Below are 21,884 nucleotides of genomic sequence, written 5' to 3'. Positions count from 1 at the left end.
TGTATGTGTATTGCAATTTTCTCTCCATTCATATTTGTGTTCTCTCCTCCATTCACTAGTTACCAATATGTATCCCCCTTGTAGAAATATTAGTATTTATTATCTCCCCCTTTGACATCAAGCAAAAAGGACACATGTATTTCACCTAATTCTACATTCATATTCTTTTGCACTATCTTTAATTTATGTTTTTCCTAAGTTTCAACAACAACTAACCAACTTTCTACTCCCCTTGAGAGAAACAATAAACATCAATCTAAGAGAAAAAGGATATATCTTTAAATTCTACCACTTAATAGATGCATCAACATATGCATCTAGTTAGAAGAAGGAGGGGCAATAACCCCTAGCTTCTATTTGAAATACTCAAATTTATCTTTTAGAAGTGCCTTAGTGAATATATTTACAATCTGATCTTGAGTGGGCACATACTCCAATTTGACTTATTTCTCTATAAATTTCTCCCTTAAGAAATTATACTAGATAGAAATGTGTTTGGTTCTTGAATGCTTTGTCAAATTCTTTGAAATATTTATGCCACTTTTATTATCACACATAATGGGAATGGGCTCAACATTTATCACCTTAATGTCTTTCAATGTTTTCTTCATCCACATCACGTGAGTACATTAGGATGTTGCAGCTATGTATTCTGACTCTATAGTGGTTAAGAAAATTGAATCTTACTCTTTATTAAACTAGTCCAGACCAATCATCATGACAACCATCTCAATCTAAATTGGTATAAGACCTTTGAGATAAATCACTATCCTTTTTGAAACATAAAGCATAATCTAGAGTTCCTTTTAAATATCTAAATATTATTTTGATAGCTTTCTCATGAAATCACTTAGTATTAGCTTGATATCTGGCAACCAAAGATACATGGATAATATAAGGTCTAGAGGCAGTCAAATATAAAAATCCACTAATCATAGATGTATAGGGAGTTTGATCAACTCCTAAATACTCATCATCCTTGATCAAGTGGCAACTAGTAGCCATGGGGGTACACACTAGTTTATCATTTTCCATATCAAACTTTGTTAGCATTTCCTCAATATACTTTACTTGAGAAATGAAGATTCCCATCTAATTAAGCAACTTGAAAGCCAAGAAATAAGGACAACTCACCAATCATTGACATTTGAAATTCCTTCTACATTTTCTCTATCAATCTATTGCATACCTCATCATCTCCTCAAAAGATAATATCATCAATATATACAAAGAGTATCAATAGTTTTTCATCCTTAATATTGAATTAAATATTACTATCTATTATAGCTTTATTGAAAACTTTCTATAATAGATACATGTCTAGCCTCACATATCATGCCCTAGGGGCTTGATTATGACCATATAATGGCTTTTTCAATCTGAACACCATGGTCTAATCTTCTAGTAACTCAAATCCATCATACTATTCTATATAGACTTCTTCCTATAGATCTCCATTTAGAAAGGTTGACTTGACATCTATTTGATACATCTTTAAGTCCTTGTGAGCAACAAATGCAAGAAACATTTTCTAGAGAAAGAGGCTACTGATGGCCTCAAAAATTTTCATGTAACTGGTCTTGGTACCTTTTTTGTTGTGCTCGCCATCTTTTTGCTAGTCTTTTCTTTGTTTGTTGTGTCTTTGTTGTCTTTATCTATTATTGTTAGATTCAATGACAGTCCCAAAGACATTGAGAGAGGGGGGTGAATCAATGTCTAACTGGTTAACAAAATATTTAAAATTATTGATAACTTTGCAACCCAAAACAATGTACCGGTAAATAAGAATTTTTGTAGTAAATAGAAATAATAGAGACAACATAGAAACACACCATAACACAAGATATTTAATGAGGAAATCTGGTGTGGGAAAAACCTCAGTGGGATTTGTGACCCACAATATTTACTCACTGGCCAATGAATAAATATTACTTATAATAAGGGGCCTGCACATGCAGGGAGACCAACAGCCTAGAGCTCACTGCTCAATGAAGAGTCACATTGACTACAAAATGGATTATTTAATCCAATACAATGTACTGCTCAAAACAACATCTCTAATGCCAGGTTTAGTACCAGTTTAAGCTCATATAGATACCTTATCCAAAAACCTTCACTGCCACTAAACAATTATTTTCTACCATACATACCATCTACTCTTTTTCCAAAATGACCTATAAGATCTCATACATATATGAGTCTTTTACAATATACCTTGTTGGCTTACAAAAGATAATTATATTACAATAAACAAAAGTTCATCCCATGTTAGTTGGAGTGCCGGTATGCTTTGTTGTCGATGTAATCTGAATGTTGGTGTAAGTGCCTATCGGTGCCAATGTATGAACTTTGTGATGTCGGGCATGTAGAAGCCAATTGTCGGTGATTTTCCAGTTGGTTGCCACTAATGACAACATCAAATATTCTCATAAGAGTGTAGAATTCCAACAATCTCCCCCTTTGGAATTAATGGCAACACTCATGAGAAAAATCAAAATTGTTATCCAAAACTGAAATCCAAAACGATGTGCTCCCCCTGAGCAAGTGATCTCCTCTGTACAGGCATTGCATTTTTCTCACCACTACTCCCCCTTTGACATCAATGACAAAGAATGTCATAAATAATCAAAAGAGTAAAAAAATGCTACCTCAAAGTCTGTAACCGGTTAGTTACAATCTGAAAGATGTCTACCAAAATCATATTCAAACTCTACATAAACTTGTTGCTGTCAATTAGAGTTGCCTCTATATGTTGGATCATACCGGTGAGATAGTGCATTTGCTACTCCTGTGACCATTCTCCTTGAACTGTTGCCTTAGATAATTCAACTCTCTAAGTAATAAGACTATCCAACCTTAGACCAAGTTTATCCTTTAATTCCCAGGCATTAGACCTTATTCTTGCCTTTTCTTTCTCAATTTTTTTTAACTTCTCCTCAAAAACTGCCATTTCCTGCTTAAAAACTGATATAAGTCCAAATGAAACTATTATATTATCCACAATGTCATCAATTTCCTTTTGTGTCTTTTTTATCTCCTCATAAATATCCTTTGTTAAATAGTGAGGTTTACAAGCTTCCCTATCTAACTCCTTATACTCCAAAATTGTAGAATTGAGTACTGGTAAAAGTGTATCCAAATGATGGGTACATTTCTTTATGGTGTTTTCAAAGAATGTGTTTTTCTCTTTGTCAAATCTCTCCTTTATGGTATCCCCATTCACCTTATCTATAGTTATTACATTATCAACAATGAATTTGGACAATGTGTCCAATCTCCCTAAAGAATCATTAATGTGATCTATCTTACAATTAGGTGCAATCATCTTCAGAATAGGTAATGTGTTATCAATTGCCTTAAATGCTAAGTCATTGCAATCAGTAATCCTTTTAATTGAATCCAAAAGTACCTTTGTAATATTAGTGGGTCTGAATTCACCTGTAGATGTGCTTGGTTCTGCTGTAGGTTTCTTCTCAACAGATGTCTGACCAATCACCTTCACTATATCCTTTTTGTTTCCATCAAATGCATCCACTTTACTTATCTTTTCTTTTGGTGCGTTTGTCTATGTCTATACCTCTACCTTTAATGGTTTCTCAATCTAATTAGGCTTCTTTGCAACTGCTAGTGTCACAGACTCAACATGAACCTCTGCCTCAAATTTTTTCTTTGTTAGTTCTACTGTCGGTTTCTCAGATTCTGGTTGCTCTGCTTGGGCTAGTATCTTAGTTTCTTGAGAGTCAATAGTTTGTGTCGGTTTCTCTAAAATCTTGGTTTCCTCAACACTATCTTCCTTAACCTCTATAGTTTCTTTGTCTACAATAATGTTTATATCCTATGTATCTACATTCATTGTAAAAAGTATCTCCGACTCTAGATTAGTGTCATCAAGTGGTATACCTTCACTAGCTATATCCTGTGGATTAGCTATATGAACCGGTGATGAAGGTGCTAATGGAGGGGTGTCCTGGGTCGGTGGAAGGATGTTATCTATTATTTTTATAGAGGGTACACCACCTACTTTACCTTTTCCCTTGTCTTTTTGATATACCTTGAATGCCTTTTCCATTTTTGGTCTGCTTCTTTCCTCTTGCTTTTCCTTCTCTACAAAGAATATGTCCCATTTATATGTAGTCTCATCTGCAATTTATTTAACCCTTCTAGCCATCAGGCTCACTTGCCAGTGTCCACTAACAAATACTAACCGGTTAGCTTCATAAATAAGCTCATCTATTTCTTCCTTAGAGTTTACCAGATGTACAACCAAGAGTGCTTCAACTTTCAACTTTTTGTCTAGTTCCATCACTAATGGCCTTTTAGCTTCCAATATCATGTATAAATCATTTGGTATCTCATCAATCACTTCTATTAAGACTTTCTTATAAATGTCCAAGTGTAAAATAATGCTTTCTTCAATTGTGTTTTTGTCAGAATCATTAGAAGAATTATACCATTTGCACACATTAGATAGATTTCCTTCCTCTGTAATCTCATTCAATAGATCATCCAGTGTGGAGGTAACTGGTGTCTATTTCTTCTTAGGTGTAAGCTTCTTCTTTGGTTCCCTAACTTCCTGCTGCTTCTTCCTTAGTGTCTTGGTTTTCTTAAGAGTAGGAGAAGGTACCGGTGAGTTTTTCCTTTTCCTTTCTACTCTTTTAAACTCAATAGCCTTACCACTGTCAGTATCCGAGGATGTTACAACTGGTGAAACATGTGCTTCAAGTTGCAGTCCTTAAAGCTCACTTGTTGATATACCACTGATATTCTTGACATTTTCTTCGATTTCCTTGACCTTCTTGGAGGCATCTTTGATAAATTTTTCTCTTCTTTTTGTCCTCTTCTGCATAGATATATTACCCTCAATAGTTTCTACATTTTCAAAGAATTTCTCAGATGGCTCCCCTAGTGCATCAAATAGAGCTTTAGCATATGTCTCCAGAATAGATAGGTCTACCTCGTAACCCATCTCAATAACCCAAATAGTTCTAGGGCTTACTACTTCCATCCAAGTTTCATCTCTCTTAATGACAAAACATATTTCCTTGTCATACTTATCAATTATGCTCTATGGTGGTCTCTCTCTTGCTCTCATTTTAGTTTGAAATGTTTTTAAGTAGTTTGTGATGTTCTTAACACTGTTAGTGCCCATACCGGTGAAAACTTCTTGTATTTGTCTTCCTATCGGGGTGTTATAGCCAAAATATTTGTGATCTATGTCGGGCATCTCTTTGGTAAAGTATAGCATCAAGCATACCAGTAGGTTTCCAAACCGGAAAGTACCTTTCTTGTCTCCCTTGATCTTCTTCAAATTGTCAATTAATTCATCTTTAAGCCATTCACACACATCAATTTTAGCATTATTGTTCACCATCTCATATGCATTGTGAATACAAAGGCTAGAAACATAATTTTGTCTATTTGCATGAGTTGCTTTGTATCCTAGTACCATACTCACATAAATCACATTGATATCCTTAACATCATTCACTCTAAGTGACCTATTATCATATGTGGCTCTGGTTCACTCCATAACTCCCTTGTTAGGTATTTTCTTGGTTTTATCAGGTCTACTACTAGTTGAAGGTAAACCAGTAACTGCATTAATTGCTTCCTTGGTTATCTTGCAAACTGACTCTAACCACATGAACTCTCCATGGACTCTGCTCAATGCAAGCTTGACAACTTCCTTTGGAAATTTGGGAATGTTCAGAATCTCTACAAAACCTAAGTCTTCCATAGTTTTATGTTCAGGTTTAACCACACCATTTCCATCGGTAATAACCTCATTAAATATTTTCTTTAGATCCTCACTCCCTAGGTTTTCTATGTTGCAATGTATGTAGATTCTAGGGTCTTCTGCAAATGCTACTCATAGGGAGAAACTCAAGAATTGGCTCAATTTGTGTGTTTGCAATCAATCTGGTTTGCAAGTTCCATTAAGGGTAGTTGTTTAAGGTTTTGTCATGTGTTTAGGTGTTGTTTCTTTGATTTATATCCTTTTCTATTCTTCATACCAACTCTGAGTTCTTCCTACCATGTTAGTTCTTGTTTTCATTCAAACTTGCTCTCAAGTCTCACAAAGGTGAAACTTTGCTTCTTAGCTCCAAAACACCAAGATCACTCACCAAGAGTTGTAGGAGGATTATTAAATTGTCTAACTTCATCTTAGGATTATTTTAACTTGGTTTGGTGATCTATTCAATTGTCTTCTCACCCGATTTGAAGAAAAGTTCAAAACAAAGCTACAAGGAAAGAGCCCCAATTAGCCCTCCAAAACTGCTAAAACACTTATAACTCCACAAACTGCCAAAACACTTCATAAAAACCTTGCATATCTAGATACCCTTTTTGAAGATCTTTCAACTTTGTGCTATGAGGAGGTCTGAAAAGACCATAAAATTGTTGTCCTATAAATGTGCCTAAAAACAAGGGTTTTCAAAGGTTTTGAGTCTTCAAACACCTTATCACCATTCCAAACTCTTCTTCAGACCACCAAATCTTTTGAGAAGGTCTATACCATCATTATAAATCATTCCAACTTCCTTCCCTACAAGCATAAAGACAAACACTTGATGTGCAACGAAATTTCAAGAGGAAAAGTGCTCAAAAACCATTGTATTCAACACTTTGGCTACTCAAAATGCATTCCAACAAACTATTCATTGAAAAATCCTCCCATCTGGTCTAAAATATCTTTTTAAACTTCATTCCACCTTAGGAAATAAAAAATGAGGTCCACTTGGTGGGGGTTTGCAAAGAAGCTTTGTTTTACACCATGAAAATTCACTAGTCGGGCTATAGGAGCTCACCTAGTAAGCAACAAAAACCATTTTATTTGTCATTTCCATCAAACAAAAACTTGTATAAACAAGAATGATATATACAAAAACTTGACTCTCAGAGGCCATGGAGAAAGAGCCAAAGAAAATCAAGTTGCTTTCATTGTTGAAGCCAAACCCTTACTCAACCGAGAACAGGGCTAAAACAAAATAATTTTGATACAATGTTAAAACTTCACACCAACACACAAAACCAGGTGAAAAATATTTAACACAACATGGCACAACTTCCCAAATGAAAATAGTACAGACAAATACTTAGGAAGTACGGACTGCTATAGCATACGGAGCAAAAATGCAAGAAAAGTGACAAAATTCTTAGTTTTTTTATTGAATTCTTTTTTTTTTTGAATTCCAACCTGATAAAAAGTTGTGTGAGGCTTTAAATAGTCACTAAAAACCTAAATCATGCCCAGGTATGGACCAATAACCACCTTTTGCCTTATTTTTACAAATTTTCCAAAAATTGTCAAAATGTTGCTTGACAATTTTGACAATTTTTAGTACAATGAGCATTTTTGACTTGTGAGCCAAATAGACTTAACTCTATCATGGGAAATGGTTTAATATAACCAAAAAAACATATTTAAATTCCAAACAAGGCTTTATGAGGTGTTTTGATCATTTTTCCACATTTTGCCCATTCTAGGCTTACAAAGCATAAAAGGTCAAAAATAGACAAAAAACTCAACAAACCACAAAACTAAGACACAAAGGACACTTAAACACACTAAACACACCCTTTGGACATAAAATAATTACATTAATCAATTATGACCAACATAGGCTATTTCAAACCAAAATTTGATGAGGTGCTCCATGAGCTTCACTAGGTGCTCCTGCACCAAACCCCCCCAAAGACAAAGAAGTCAAGTGACTCAGTTTGGAACCAATGAGGGATCAATTATAGACTAAAGAAAGTCTAATTTAGATATCCAAGTAGCCTTAGAGTCTGGTTTGTTCCTCCACTTGATCAAATGCTCCATATAGACTTGGTGCCTAGTCTTATTGAGAATCCTAGAATCCAAAAAAATTTCAGCTTGAGGCATGGGTGTAGAAGGAAGAGGTAGTTATGAAAATGATTGGTGAACTTCTGAAACTCTCTCATCCTCCTTGGGAATCTACCCTTTGTATGCACCCAAATCTGCAATATTGAAGATAGGAGACAATGCAACATCATTAGGCAAATCAATATTATAAGCATTAGAGCCATACTTAGCCAAACCCTTACAAGGACCTATCCTCCCCATTTGGAGTTTGCTAGGAATTCCTTTTTGAAGTTTGTACTTATTCAAGTGAACCATAACAAAGTCACCAATTGAAAATTGTACATCTTTCCTTGTTGCATCAACTCTAGCTTTGACCTTTTGTGAGGCATCTTGGAGAGCTTTCTTTACTTGATCATGGACCTCTTTCATAGACTGAGCTACATCATTAGCTTGACCACTTCATTGTTGCACATTACCAAGGTTTCACAACTCCATAACACCCCTTGGGTGCATACCATACACTATCTCAAAAGGACTCTTGCCAGTAGACTTGTTGACACTGTCATTGTAGGCAAACTCTACTTGTTGAAGAATCTGATCCCAACTCTTTCCATACTCTTTTATAAAACACATTAAGAGGTTACCAAGTGTCCTATTGGTCACCTTTGTTTGGCCATTAGTTTGGGGATGATAGGCTGAACCAAAAGACAAGTTAGTACCCAATATTTTCCAAAGAGTTTTCCAGAAATGTCCAAGGAATTTGACATATCTATCTAAAACAATACTAATAGGCAAACCATGGATACAAATAACCTCTTTTAAAAACAAATGTGCAATGTGACTAGTATCATGAGTAGTTTTACAAGGAACAAAATGTGCCATTTTACTGAATCTATCAACAACAACATAAATGCTATCAAAACCAAGCTTTGTTTTGGGTAAACCAACCACAAAATCCATACTCATAGATTCCCATGACCTTGTAGGAATGGGTAATGGCTGATAAAGACTAGCATTGGTAGATGTACCTTTTGCCTTTTAGAAAACCATACACTACTCAACATACCTCCTGATATCCCTTTGCATTCGTGGCCAATAGTAGAAATGTTGCACAAGTTCCAATGTTTTGTTTAGACCAAAATGACCACTCAAACACCCATTGTGCTTCTCTTGGATCATATTTTCCCTCATTGAGCCTTTGGGAACACACAACTGTCAACCTCTAAACAACAAACCATTTTGCAAGGTAAAGTCAGCATATTCACTATGAAAATGGTTTTGAAATTCTTGACAAACCTTGTAAATGACTGCAAAATCTTCATCATTTGGATACGAAGCAATCAACTCCAATACTCTGAATCTGGACTTCTTGCACTATTAGTAGTCTTCTACTCAAAGCATCTACTACTTTATTACATTGTCCTTTTTTATGCTTAATGGAAAATGTATATGATTGCAAGTACTCAACCCATTTAACATGTTTATGACTCAACTTATCTTGTGAATTCAAAAATTAAGAGCTTGATTATCTGTGTAAATAACAAACTCTTTGGGCAACAAATGGTGCCTTCATTTTAGAAGAGCTTGGACAAGAGCATACAATTCAAGATCATAGGATGAATACTTCTTTTTTGCATCATTGAGATTTTCACTAAAGAAAGCTACTGGTCTATTATCTTGACTCAAAACAACACCAACTGCTATGTTACTTGCATCACATTTAATAGTGAACAACTTATCAAAACTAGGAAGAATGAGTACTGGTTGTGTAGCTACCTTTTGTTTCAAGAGTTAAAACCCCTTATTAGCCTCTTTGGTCCACTGAAACTTTGTCTTGTCTCCACCTTTAAAAGTATCTAGCATAGGTGCACAAATATCACTGAATCCCCTTATAAACTTCTTGTAGAACTGTGCCAAACCATGAAATCTTTGCACTTCACTTTCCATTTTTGGTGTTGGCCAATTGATGATGGCTTCCACCTTTGATGTGTCCATTTTCAAGTCTCCACCTGAAACTACAAAACCAAGATAGACTAGTTCCTACTGCATAAATTCATACTTCTCCAAGTTTATTTTTAGTTGCTCATCATACAATTGTTGCAATACAAATTTGAGATGCTTTAGATGTTCATCTTTAGTTCTACTAAAAATCAAGATATCATCTAAGTATACAACAACAAATTTACCAATAAAATCTTTAAGCACTTCATTCATGAGTCTCATGAATGTACTAGGAGCATTAGTGAGACCAAATGGCATAACAAGACACTCATAAAGTCCTTCATTAGTTTTGAAGGTTGTTTTCCACTCATCACCTTCCTTTATCCTGATCTGGTGGTAACCACTCTTGAGATCAATCTTTGTGAAACACTTTGCACCTCCCAAGCAATCCATCAAATCTTCAATCCTTGGGATAGGGAATCTATATCTGATAGTGATTATGTTAATGGCTCTTGAATCTGTGCATAGCCTCCATGTCCCTCCTTTCTTTGGTGCTAACACTATAGGTACGGCATAAGGACTTATGCTCTTCCTTATCAAACCTTGATCTAACAACTCTTGTATTTGTCTAGCCACTTCTTTATTCTATTTTGGGGTCATCTTATAGGCTGATTTGTTGGGTAATGAGGCTCATGGAATGAAGTCAATTTGATGGCTTATGGCTCTAGTAAGTGGTAGGGTTGTTGGTGCTCCATCACTTATGATTTCTTTAAAGTTGTCTAGTATTTGTTGCACTTCATGAGGTATTTGAAGCTTCTTTTCTTTCTTTTCTTCCTTTGGTTTCACTATGAGAGCAAATCTCACTCCTTCATCCTCTTCAAGAGTGTTTATGAACTCTTTCTCACTCACCAATAAGGCATTTGGGTTTTTTTATTTGTTTCCCTCTCCTTCATCATTTAAGGACTGAATTTCATATGTGACTCCATGTTTTTGAAAAGAATAAGAGTTTTTCTCACGATTATGAATGAATTTTCTATCAAATTGCCATGGCCTACCCAGAAGTAGGTGGCAAGCATCCATTGGGAGTATATCACACAAGATTTTATCCTTATAACCCCCTATTGTGAGCTCAACCCAAGCTTGTTCATTCACCACCACATGTTGCTCCTTGTTAAGCCAAGTGACCTTATATGGACTACTATGTGGAACTCTCTCCAATTTAAGTTTATTTGCTGCTTCCTCAGACACAATATTGTTTGTAGACCCCAAATCTATTACCACTCTGCAAACCTTACCCATGATCTTTCACTTGATTCTAAATAAAGATCTTCTTTGAGTTGGTTCCTCTTTGTTTGGCTCCTTGATCAAGACTCTTCTCATCATTAAACTCTCCCCATCTTATGAAGCTAAACTCACTTCTTGTGTCTTACCGCTTGCTGCATCTTCTTGCACATATGTCACTCTTCTTTCACCTCCTTGAGATGAAAAAGATTTCTTAGGGCATCTATAGGCAAGATGACCCAACTTTTGGAAATTGTAACATTTTATGGTGGAGAAGTAGGACCCTCTTCCTGGTCCACTAGATCTACCTCTTCCTGGGTTGCTAGATCCCCTTCCTATATAGCTGCTCTTGCTATTAGAATCCCCACTTTTCTCTATAAGTTTGGACTCTCCTTGGGACCTTTGATCAGCTCCTCTTCCACCAAAATTGCCTCTATGGACTCTACCATCTCTTCCCCTACCTATGCCTCTGTCACTTTGTTCTTACTTCTTCCTACTTTTCTTTTCCACTTTGAGTGCCAGTTGGTAACACTTTTGCACTGTATTGGGACACAACAAACTCAACTCTTCTTGTATATTTTCATCTCAAGCCATTGAGATATCTTGTAATTTTAATGTTCTCACCTTCCACAACCTTTGACCTCAAACATAGTATTTGAAACTCCTCTGTATATCTACTCACATCTAACTCCCTTTGCCTCAAATTCTGCCTCTTCTTATGTAGTTGGATTTCATAATCATCTGGTATGTAGGTTTCCTTGACCTTAGACACCAGTCCTTTCCAAGTTTGTATAGGTTGTTTCCCCTCTTTTTCTCTCTCTGCTTGAATGAACTTCCACCATGTTAAGGCAGCCCCTCTCAACCTAGACTTAGCTACCTTCACCTTTGGGGCCTCTTCCACCCCATCACATTCAAAGTGATTCTCTAGGCCTTGAATCCACTCCATTATTGAATCTAGATACATATTGCCACTGAAAAAAGCTACACCTTCTAAAGTTTTACCACTCAAAGCCTTCAAGGCCTTCAAGATAGGTTATTGTTCAAGAAGAGGGTTAGGTATAGGGATCTCATCTTCTATTGCTACCAATTTGCCCCTATCTCCTACCTTATCACTCACTTCCCCAGTTCTAATCTCTACTGAAACTAGTTTTGTCTCTAGCTGCTCCAATCTCTCCCTTAGTGCTCTATTTTCCTCTTCTTGGTATTCTACCTTCTTGGCTAACTCAGCATTGGTCACCGTCTTGAAACTACTCACTTCTACCCAAGACTTACTTCTTGCTCTAATACCACTATGATAGGGAGAAACTCAAGAACTAGCTCAATTTGTGTGTTTGCAATCAATTTGGTTTGCAAGTTCCCTTAAGGGTAGTTGTTGAAGGTTTTGTCACTTTTTTAGGTGTTGTTTCTTTGATGTATTTCATGTTCTATGCTTCATACCAACCCTGAGTTCTTCCTACCATGTTAGTTCTTGTTTTCATTCAAACTTGCTCTCAAGTCTCACAAAGGTGAAACTTTGCTTCTTAGCTCCAAAACACCAAGATCAATCACCAAGAGTTGGAGGAGGTTTAGGAAATTTTGTAACATCATCTTAGGCTTATTTCAACTTGATTTGGTGATCTATTCAATTGTCTTCTCACCCGATTTGAAGGAAAACTCAAAATCGGGCTACAAGGAAAGAGCCACAATTAGCCCTCCAAAACTACTAAAACACTTATAACTCCACAAAATACCAAAAAACTTCATGAAACCCTTTCATATTTGGATACCATTTTTGGATATCTTTCAAGTTTGTGCTATGAGGAGGTCTGAAAAGACCATAACATTGTTGTCCTATAAATGTGCCTAAAAACAACGGTTTTCAAAGGTTTTGAGTCTTCAAACACCTTATCACCATTCTAAACTCTTATTATGACCACAAAATATTTTGAGAAGGTTTGTACCATCATTATAAATCCTTCCAACTTCCTTCCCTACAAGCATAAAGACAAACACTTGATGTGCAATGAAATTTCAAGAGGAAAAGTGCTCAAAAACCATTGTATTCAACACTTTGGCTACTCAAAATGCATTCCAACAAACTATTCATTGAAAAATCCTCCCATCTAGTCTAAAAGCTCTGTCCAAACTTCATTCCACTTTAGGAAACTGAAAATGAGGTCCACTTGGTGGGGGTTTGCAAAGAAGCTCTGTTTTACACCATGAAAATTCACTAGTCAGGCTATAGGAGCTTGCCTAGTAAGCAACAAAAACCATTTTATTTGTCATTGCCATCAAACAAAAACTTGTATAAACAAGAAGGATATATATAGAAACTTGACTCTCAGAGGCCATGGAGAAAGAGCCAAAGAAAATCAAGTTGCTTTCATTGTTGAAGCCAAACCCTTACTCAACCGAGAACAGGGCTAAAACAAAATAATTTTGATACAATGTTAAAACTTCACACCAACACACAAACCCAGGTGAGAAAGATTGAACACAACATAGCAAAACTTCCCAAATGAAAATAGTACAGACAAATACTTAGGAAGTACGGACTGCTATAGCATATGGAGCAAAAATGCAAGAAAAGTGACAAAATTCTTAGTTTTTGTATTGAATTCTTCTTTTTTTCAAATTCTAACCTAATAAAAAGTTGTGTGAGGCTTTAAATAGTCACTAAAAACCTAAATCATGCCCAGGTATGGACCAATAACCACCTTTTGCCTTATTTTTACAAATTTTCCAAAAATTGTCAAAATGTTGCTTGACAATTTTGACAATTTTTAGTACAATGAGCATTTTTGACTTGTGAGCCAAATAGACTTAACTCTATCATGGGAAATGGTTTAATATAACCAAAAAAACATATTTAAATTCCAAAAAAGGCTTTATGAGGCGTTTTGACCATTTTTCCACATTTTGCCCATTTTAGGCTTACAAAGCATAAAAGGTAAAAAATAGACAAAAACCTCAACAAACCACAAAACTAAGACACAAAGGACACTTAAACACACTAAACACACCCTTTGGACATAAAATAAGTCCATTAATCAATTATGATCAACATAGGCTATTTCAAACCAAAATTTGATGAAGTGCTCCATGAGCTTCACTAGGTGCTCCTACACCAGCTACACCCTTCAGAATTTTTGAGAAAGCTTTGATAGAATCATCTTGTTTTGCAATCTCGGGGATAATTTTAAACATGGTTCTAGGGCATTTGATATTTTCTACAATGATAGGTTTTGCAATAAACTCCAGAGCAGAAGACGAGGAAGTCATTTCAAAAGATAAATACCTCTTAACTGAAATTCTGAATACCTGAAAATTACTAGGTAGCTTCTCCTTAGAATGCCCTTGCGCAGTATCACGCTCTTTGATTGTTTGAATGCTCAGTGAGTTTGAAAGGAGGTTTTTTTGGTGCTTTATAGCCAAAAAGGTTCTTTAAAACTGTATTAAATGCTCATCGGTTAAGTGAAAATTTAACACATCTGCCAATAAAGAAGAAATGTATCTTCTCACCATCAACTGAGGGTAGAATACATGATTTTAAACTTGCTGCAATACCCCCTAAGGATTATTCCTCAGTTAGATGAAGAATCTCATGCCGATGGAGGATTACTCTGTTCTACGAGTGCAGAGATAGTTTCATCGGTTCTCTGATCACTCTTCTTAATCCATTGTTTTGAAAATTCTTGATTTACCTCATCTACCTTTTCTTTCCCCTTCAAACTAGATCCTTTATTGTTCACCTATTTATTATTGCTTCTATAGAATTTTGTAATATGTCCAATCTTGTTGCATGCATAACAAGTTACATTATTCCTCTGAATAGCCTTTCCATATCCTTGACCAGTTTGTGACCTGCATTGATTAGATAAATGCCCAAATCTTCCACAAACATAGCATTTCACATTCATTCTACAATTTTCTAAATTATGACCAACTTTGTTGCATTTGGAACATTGACCGGTGGGTGAGTTTATATTCTGATTATTTCTAAATCTACATTGATTTCCTCTATGACCATATTTGTTGCAGTTAAAACATTTCTCATTAAATTTATAAGCATTAGGTTGTCTTACCGTTTTGTTCTGATCTTGATTATTTGCAGTACTGGAACTTACTCCATGTTCAAATCCAAGTCCATTTGTATCTCCATCGGGTTTTTGTCTTTAAAGCATGTCATCAAGTTCTCTTGAACTTTTCTTGAATTTGTCTTTGTGTTTATTTGCAGTAACCAACTCATTTACCAGAATTCCAACTTGTCTCACAAGCTCATCTTTATCATCTTGCATGTGAATCAGATCTGTCTTTAACATATCATTTTCTTGACCAAGTCTCAGATTTTCGTTTCTAGCATCATTAAGTCTCCTAGTCAAGTCTTCTTTATTCTTCTTCATGTCTTCAATATCCTTACATAACCTCATAGTCATATCTTGCATTTCATTCTTCATATTATTGTTTTCTTGTCTCAACTTATTTGCAATGTCTCTAAGAGTTTCCTTTTCATCATCATCATTCTGCATCTTCTCATGAAGTTCTTTTCTCTTATTTTGTGCTATAACCAGATTTTCTTGAAGTCCTTTAATGAATTCCTTAGCAGTCCTCAAATCATCTTCAAGTTTGATATTCTTCAATTTTTCTACATCAAAATCTTCAAGAGCTCCTTCCAACTGTTTTCTTAAGTTCTCCATCTATACTAGTGTCAGATTCTCCCTTAAGTTGTTGGACTTTTGCAAATAGAGGACCAAGCTTTGATACCAATTGTTAGATTCAATGACAGTCCCAAAGACAATGAGAGGGGGGGTGAATCAGTGTCTAACCGGTTAACAAAATATTTAAACTTATTGATAACTTTGCAACCCAAAACAGTTACCGGTAAATAAAAATTATTGCAGTAAATAGAAATAATAGAGACAACATAGAAACACATCATAATAGAAGATATTTAATGAGGAAAATCGATGTGGGAAAAACCTCGGTGGGATTTGTGACCCACAATATTTACTCACTGGCCAATGAATAAATATTACTTACAATAAGGGGCCTACACATGCAGGGAGGCCAACAGCCTAGAGCTCACTGCTCAATGAAGAGTCACACTAACTACAAAAAGGATTATTAAATCCAATACAATGTACTACTCAAAATAGCATCTCTAATGTCAGGTTTAGTACCGGTTTAAGTTTAGTTAGATACCTTATCCAAAAACATTCATTGCCACTAAACAATTATTTTCTACCATACATACCATCTACTCTTTTTCCAAAATGACCTATAAGATTTCATACATATATGTCTTTTACAATATAACTTGTCGGCTTACAAATGAAAATTATATTACAATAAACAAAAGTTCATCCCATGTCGGCTGGAGTGTTGGTATGCTTTGTTGCCGATGTAATTTGAATTTCGGTGTAAGTGCCTGTCGGTGCCGGTGTATGAAGTTTGTGATGTCGGGAATGTAGAAACCAATTACTAGTGATTTGCCAGTTGGTTGCCATCAATGACAACATCAACTATTCTAATAAGAGTGTAGAATGCCAACAATCTCCCCCTTTGGTATTGATGGCAACACTCATGAGAAAAATCAAAACTATTATCCAAAACTGAAATCCAAAAAGATGTGCTCCCCCTGAGCAAGTGATCTCACTACTACTCCCCCTTTGACATCAGTGACAAAGCATGTCATAAATAATAAAAAGAATACAAAAATGCTACCTCAAAGTCTATAACCAGTTGGTTACAATCTGAAAGATGTCTACCAAAATCATATTCAAACTCTGCCTAAACTTGTTGCTGTCAGTTAGAGTTGCCTCTATCCGCTGGATCATACCTGTGAGATAGTGCATTTACTGCTCTGGTGATTGTTATCCTTGAACTGTTGCCTAAGATAATTCAACTCTATGAGCAATAAGACTATCCAACCTCAGACCAAGTTTATTTTTTAATTCCTAAGCATTAGACCTTATTCTTGCCTTTTCTTTCTCAAGTTTTTCCAACTTCTCCTCAAAAACTGCCATTTCCTGCTCAAAAACTGATATAAGTCTAGATGAATCTATTATATTATCGACAATATCATCAATTTCATTTTGTGTCATTTTTATCTCCTCATCAATGTCCTCTGTTAAATAGTGAGGTTTACATGCTTCCCTATATAACTTCTTATACTCCAAAATTGTATAATTGAGTACTGATAAAAGTGTATCCAAATGATCTGTACATTTCTTTATGGTGTTTTCAAAGAATGTGTTTTTCTCTTTGTCAACTCTCTCCTTTATGGTATCCTCATTCACCTTATCTGTAGTTATTACATTATCTTATCTAGAGTTATTACCTTATCTATACAATTTACTGCTCAAAACAACATCTCTAATGCCAGGTTCAGTACTAATTTAAGCTTAGATAGATACCTTATCCAAAAACCTTCGTTGCCAGTAAACAATTATTTTCTACCATACATACCATCTACTCTTTTTCCAAAATGACCTATAAGATCTCATACATATATGAGTCTTTTACAATATACATTTTCGGCTTACAAAAGATAATTATATTACAATAAATAAAAGTTCATCACATGTCAGCTGGAGTGTCGGTATACTTTGTTGCCGATGTAATCTGAATGCTGGTGTAAGTGCCTGTCGATGCCAATGTTTTCCAATGTATGAAGTTTGTGATGTCAGACATGTAGAAACCAATTGTTGGTGATTTGCCAGTTGGTTGCCATCAATGACAACATCAACTATTCTCATAAGAGTGTAAAATGCCAACAGTTATATCCTATTATGTTTCTTTGTTGAAATTCTTGGTCTATTTGCTTTCATTCTTTATCTTTTTCTTCTAATGTAAGGGGTTTCAGGTCCCCTCAAAACCTATTTTTGCTTAATTAAAAAAAAAATGCAATAAACATTCTAATTGCCTTCAATCTAGCCACTAGAGAAAAAGTCTCCTCAAAATCAATTCTTTCTACTTGAGAATATCCTTTATATACTAATCTATCTTTGTTCCTTTTCACTTCTCCTTCTTCATTCAGTTAATTTTGAAATACCCACTTGGTTCTAATAACAATCTTGTCTATAGGTCTAGGAATAAGTTCTCCTGTCTAATTCTTCTCAATCTAATCAAGCTCTTCTTTCATAGCTTTCTTCCATCCTTATTCCTTGCTAGAATCAGATAAGGTTTAGGGGTAAATCTTTGATAGAAGACAAATGTTTTATTTTTCACTTGCCTTGTTAGATATATCTTCTTCTAGTATGCACACCTTATTTCTTATCACCAATAATTTGATCTTGTGAGTGATTCTTCTGGACATACTTTTTTTAGAATCTTAGGTGTCCTTTTTTATTACTTTTTCTTTGTCTTGCTTCATTCATTTTCTTCCTCTTATTAATTTGTCATGTAGGGAACACCTTCTATCCACAATCCTCAAGTTATTTTGTGGTCTTATTTTGATTTTCATGCATTCTAACATTTGTACTTTCACCAATCTTCTTGAGTCTCTTATTGTAACATCTGTAAGACTTTTTTCTTGTTGACTAGACAATAAAGATTCCTTCATCAATCCTTGAATCAAAATATATGAGATCTTCTTCATCTATTCTGATTTAGCACTTGCTTCCAAATATTTTGAATTACTTAATAGTGGTGGGTAAGTGCACAAAGATGGTGGTCAAAAAGGGGGTATAAGTGGACACTTTTTTTTCTGAAATTAGGTGAACCTGAACTTGGAGGCAAAATTTTAAAGTCATCCACTCAAGATATGAAGATAATCAAACAAAAAATATTGTAGTACTCTGAATCTAGTTTCCAAACTACTAAAATTTTTCAAAATTGGATAAGATTAAGGGGCTCAAATCCTTAGTGCATGAAAAACTGACCATAATTTTTTTTGAAAAACATAACATAGTATCTGACGTGCGCATCAAAAAAATCATAGTTAGATTTAGTATTTTGACAAATCCTTTGATAGAAAGATAGTTAAGAGTGAGTATAGAAGATGTGTATTTGTTTGTAGTTTTTTGTTGAGTATTTTTTGTTTATGATTTTTCCAATTGAGCACATCCTAAAAATTAGGTACCTATTCGTGCGCGAAGCATAAGTTGCACTAAACAAATTGAAAATACAATTTATTTATTTATAAATTGTAAAGAATCAAGTGCACTACAATAATATATAAAGTTTTTTAAATTTAGATAAGTATATCAAAAGTTATTCAAAAAATGGTGCACCTATGTCTGTGAGAACTATAGAGACACTCGTAAAACAAATTCAATAATAAAATGTTATTGTTGTTCAACTTGAAAAAAAATTATATGGTTAGAAAGCTCATAAGACGAGTGTAAATATGGTGAAAATTTTAGAAATACCCACTTGATGAAGTGTAAACCTGATGATGACAAAGTCGATAAACCAAGTTGATAAAATAAAACACATCAAAAATGAGAGAAATGGAGGGAAATCAAACTTCCAAACCGTAGCTTTATCATCCAAACCTATTTCCAAGCCTAAACAGTCAAAAGCGCGTACGGGGTACTTATGGTGTAAGCAACGCGTGCGCGCTCTTTTTACTATAAACAACATGTATGTGCTATTGTATAATATGATATTCTATATATAATATGTGTATATACATATAATATATGTAATATATAATATTTATATAATATGATATTGTATATATAATATGTGTATATACATATAATATATAATATATTAAATATATATATACACATGTAAGTGTATTGTCTCCCCCTCTCAAATGCATACAAGCTCTCTCTCTCTCTCTCTCTCTCTCTCTCTCCCCTTCTCTCTTCCTTCATACCCCATCCCCCTCTCTCTCCCTCCCTCTCTCCCCTTCTCCCTTTCTTCATACCCCATCCCTCCCTCTCTCCCCTTATCCCTTCCTCCATACCCCATCCCACTCTCTCTCGTTCTCTCCCCTTCTCCCTTCCTCCATACCCCATCACTCTTTCTCTTCTTCTCTCCCTCCCTCCCTCCATACCCCACTGAAACTATGTCTGCACTTCTATAGAAGTAAGTGAATTTATTTCTTGTCTACAACTTCCTCTTTGATTTTTATCATGTATGCTCTTCGAAGAAAATTGACTGATGGATTTGTGTGTGTGTATTGAATAGGAGGAATAGGGTTTGAAATTGAACCATGGGTGTATTATCATAACAAACAAGGAAACCTACAACAATATTCTTCTTGAATGTGTTTTTAATGAGTAGAGAAGATGTGGAAAATAGTGTCAACAAAGCAACATGATGAGTTAGAGTACTTACAATATGTTTTTCAGAAGGAAACAATAGGTAGGAAGAGAAAGAGGGAGAGTAACACAGATGATGTCCTGGAGAATGATAGTGGTGGGTATGCGAGAGTTCCCATGTTGTTACACAACACCTATCACCTAAAGAAATTAAAGTTTGTTGTATGCATGTCAATGGTAGTATATGATGATCATCACTTGTCAAATAGCTTGGAACGATGCATACCCATGAAATAAATCAAGTGTGTAATTCCTATAGTCACAATCGAGATTAGTCTTATAACCTTGCAAATTTAATAGCATCATATGTTTTAGAACTTAGACAATACTCTTAGGGTTAGGTAAAGCTCTTACACTTGCTTTTTAGTGAAGCCTCATTGTTTGTTCACTTGGAGTCTCGTTGACTGATGGATTTGTGTGTGTATATTGAATAGAAGGAATAGGGTTTGAAATTGAACCACGGGTGTATTACCATGACAAACAAGGAAACCTGCAGCAATATTCTTCTCGAATGTGTTTTTAATGAGAAGAGAAGATGTGGAAAATAGTGTCAGCAAAGCAACATGATGAGTCAGAGTACCCACAATATGTTTTTCAGAAGGAAACAATAGGTAGGAAGAGAAAGAGGCAGAGTAACATAGATGATGTCCTGGAGAATGATAGTGGTGGGTATGCGAGAGTTCCCATGTTGTTACACAACACCTGTTACCTAAAGAAATTAAAGTTTGTTGTATGCATGGTAGTGGTAGTATATGATGATCATCACTTGTCAAACAACTTGGAACGATACATACCCATGAAAGAAACCAAGTGTGTAATTCCTATAGTCACAATCGAGATTAGTCTTAAAACCTTACAAATTTAATAGCATCATATGTTTTAGAACTTAAGCAGTACTCTTAGGGTTAGGTCAAGCTCTTACACTTGCTTTTTAGTGAAGCCTCATTGTTTGTTCGCTTGGAGTCTCATTGTATGATGTTCTATTCATAACTTTAAATTTAATATATCCTTTAATTAGCCCACCATATGACCCCTTAGGTGTCATTAGAGGTCATATGGTGTCTTGTGTCCTCTCTCTCTCTCTCTCTCTCTCTCTCTCTCTCTCTCTCTCTCTCACTCTCCTCTCTCCTCTCTCTCCTTCCTCCTCTCTCCCTCCACCCTACCTCTCCCTCTCCCTTCATCATACCCCCCTTCTTCCTCTCCACCTCTCTCCTCCTCTTCTCCCTCTCCCCTCCCTTACCTCTCTCCCTCTCCACCTTCCTCCCTCCCTCTCTCTCCTCCACCCCTCTCCCCTCTCCCACCCTCTCCCCTCTCACTCCTCTCCCCCTCCCTCTCCATCCCCCTCCTATCCCTCTCCCCACCCTACTCTCTCTCCCTCCTCTACCTCTCTCCCTCCCCCTCACCCTCTCTCTCCCTATCCTCTCCCTCCTTCCCTCTCTCTCTCACCCCCTCTCTCTCACCCTCCCCCTCCTTCTCCTCTCTCTTCCTCCCCCTCCCCCCTCCCTCCCCCCTCTCCTAACTCCCTCCCTCCCCCATACTCTCCCTCTCCTTCCTCCTACCCCTTCTTCTCTCTCCACCCT

Source organism: Cryptomeria japonica, chromosome 2, assembly GCF_030272615.1.
Source record: "Cryptomeria japonica chromosome 2, Sugi_1.0, whole genome shotgun sequence".
In the NCBI taxonomy this organism is placed as follows: domain Eukaryota; kingdom Viridiplantae; phylum Streptophyta; class Pinopsida; order Cupressales; family Cupressaceae; genus Cryptomeria; species Cryptomeria japonica.
This window is presented reverse-complemented; position numbering follows the sequence as displayed.